This window comes from Triticum urartu, chromosome 1A (genome assembly GCF_056163025.1).
Source record: "Triticum urartu cultivar PI428250 chromosome 1A, HENAU_Tu73, whole genome shotgun sequence".
Lineage (NCBI taxonomy): Eukaryota > Viridiplantae > Streptophyta > Magnoliopsida > Poales > Poaceae > Triticum > Triticum urartu.
In genome coordinates this window covers 193261119-193264242 of record NC_141873.1, presented here as the reverse complement: position 1 = coordinate 193264242, position 3124 = coordinate 193261119, and the positions used below count along the sequence as shown (strand labels likewise).

At 45.4% G+C, this 3124-nt stretch overlaps 1 pseudogene; it reads left to right on the top strand.

Annotated features, from left to right (window-relative positions):
- The first annotated feature begins 1166 nt into the window (after window positions 1-1166).
- LOC147990575 (uncharacterized) lies at window positions 1167-2575 on the top strand (annotated as a pseudogene).
- The last annotated feature ends 549 nt before the right edge of the window (window positions 2576-3124 follow it).

Here is a 3124-nt window from a genome sequence, read left to right as displayed (position 1 = left end):
GTTTTGGAACAGAGGAAAAGCAAGTCGGGGTATCTTCCCGTAGCGTGATTTTGTCAAGGAGCTCTAATTATTGCTTTGTGTTTTTGGCGACGGATTAGACACGCCATCTCTAGTTTGCTGCTGATCCGTGGAGTATCGTCCACGTACTTCCTCTCTCGGGTGTGCGTGTTGTTTCTGGGTGATTGCATCTACAAGATCGCAAGCGCCACATCGTTTCTGGTGACTTCGTACCGTGAATGATTGGGAAAAGCATTCGAGCCAACGATTTTCTGTTGACGGACGCATCAAGTGGTATTCAGAGCAAGGTTGATCACGGTACAAATTGTTTTTCCTGCTATTTGATTCAACTTTTTGAAAGATGGTGAACTCGCATTATGACAAATCTGATCATGAGGAGGTCGATGAGATTCTGGAGGGTTTGGAGATAAGTGATGATTTGCGTATTCATCTGATGGCGATCAAGGGAGCCAACAAGAAGCTTGGGACAAGGGTGGAGGAGTTGTCTGCAAATATTGTAGGCGTCGAGGACAGATTGAACGAGCGTTTGACTGCCAGCGACTGATAGCGCACTGATACTCTATAGGTGGTGACCGAGAGTCTTAATCGTCTCACCGCAGCAGTTCAGCGCGTTCAGGCGAGAGATGTGCCACCCCGACAGTCCCGCTCACAGCGACACCGTCGTGACCGCGACAACGACGATGATGGTGATTTTTCTAAGGATCCCAATGCCCCTGGAGGCTTACCTCACCGGCCGCGGCATGATGTTGGGGCTCATCGTCATGCTGGGCGGCGCCGTGACTATGGCGGCAATGGTGCCCACGAGGATGATGGTTTGGGTCGAATCAAGATAACCATACCTGAATTCTCGGGATGTTGTGCTGACCCAGAGAAATATTTGGAGTGGGAGATGCGCGTAAATAAGATTTTTGATGGTCACAACTACTCCGAAGAGAAGAAGGTTTGTGTTGCATCGATCGAATTTACAGAGTATGCTCTTGTATGGTGGGATAATAAGAACCGTACTCATGAGCGACCAGCGACATGAGCTGACATGAAGAGAATCATGAGGGAACGTTTTTTTTCCTGCTTATTACACTCGTCAGCTTCATAGTAGACTGCGTCGTCTAGTGCAAGGCACAAAATCAGTTGATGAGTACTACAAAGAGATGCGAGTTTTTATGATCCGTACAGTTGTGCATGAGTCTATAGACGCGACCATCGTACGTTTCTTTGAGGGGTTAGAAGAAAAGATTCGTGACCGTGTTGATTTAATGCAATATAATGATATTCATGAGTTGCTTCATGAAGCGGAGCGTGTTGAACGTTGGGTATCGGAGAAGCAAGTTTCGGAGACTCGTCCAACTTACAACAGTGGGCGACGTGGTTCATCACCTATTGATGGTGGGTTTATTGCTAAGCCGACTCCTTATAAGTCAGGAAGCATTGAAGAGAGCAAAGTGGTGGCTGTGCCAAAGGAGGTTTCTCAGGTTTCATCTAGTGCGACATCATCGCATCATCGTAATATTATTTGCCACAAGTGTGGAGGACGTGGACACATGAAGCATGAATGTTCCAATCAACGAAGGTTTCTACTTGTTGATGCAGAATATATTTTAGAACCTGAAGATGATACGCCTAAGTTAGAGGATGGAATCGAAAGAGGTCATGGTGATACCATATTATGTTATCCTCAAGATGATCCTGATATGGAGAGTTTGCTAGCACATAAGGTCTGGCGAGATGACAAGGCCATTGTTGAACAAGGACAACGGCGGAGTTTTTTTCAAACTGCATGTACCATCAAGGGAGAAGTTTGCAAACTGATAATTGATGGTGGCAATGCTAGCAACATGATTAGCAAGGATGTGGTGGAGTCACTTTTGTTGCCAACATGGGAGCGTCCAAAACCATACTATATGAAGTGGATCAATGATGTGGGAAAAGTGAAGGTTACTCATAGGGTGAAGGTCCCTTTTGTGTTGATGGCTATGTTGATAAAGTGGAATGCGATGTTATGCCACTACATGTTTGTCACCTTATTTTGGGGCGTCCGTGGCAGCATGATGTTAACGCTCTTCATCACGGGCGAACAAACAGGTACACTTTTATGCATAAGGGTGAGTTCTATGCTGTACTTCCCAAAGATGAAAAAGAAATAAATTGTACAATAGAAGTGTTCAAGAAGAAAACTGCAAGGTATACAGCGAAACCGAGGACGATTTCCTTTCAAGGAAGGGAGGATGATGCAACCCTATGTGCCGTCGGTGCCGTTCTTGTTAATACTGTCAACAAAGGAAGAAAGGCCAAGTATAATGTGCCAGCACTACGTCAGCAAGTCTTGCGGTCAATAGGGTTTGAAACATCTACGCGACGACATGAAAATATTGTTCACAAGCAGAGGTACAAGGTGCCTGCTGCACAGTTCGGCAACGTTGTCAAAGAAGATGCAGAACCAAACGGAGGATCGAACTACCCGGGCTCTCTGCGTACATCTGTTCCAGCTACAAAGGGACGTGTTAATTTCAATCAGGAGAAGCTTGTACATGCAAGTAATTGTGCACGCCCCAGTGCCTAATACAACACATACATGTTTTTTTTGTTAGAAAAGGCTAGAGACCTGCGTGCCTAATTGCTGTGCCTAATAGCCGGTTGTTAATCATTAATTAAATAAGTGTAGGATTCGGTTAGGATATATTATTTAGAGTACTAGTATGATACGGTTTGCCTACTAGCTTGTCGTCGTATTACATATACCTTTTGGGTCGATCGTGTTAGGGGAGTTTTTAGGTTGTTTTGGTTTTGGAACAGAGGAAAAGCAAGTCGGGGTATCTTCCCGTAGCGTGATTTTGTCAAGGAGCTCTAATTATTGCTTTGTGTTTTTGGCGAGGGATTAGACACGCCATCTCTAGTTTGCTGCTGATCTGTGGAGGATCGTCCACGTACTTCCTCTCTCGGGTGTGCGTGTTGTTTCTGGGTGATTGCATCTACAAGATCGCAAGCCCCACATCGTTCCTGGTGACTTCGTACCATGAAAGATTGGGAAAAGCATTCGAGCCAATGATTTTCTGTTGACGGACGCATCAAACGGTTGATCAACAAGGTCCGAATCTCCTCCATCCTTGCA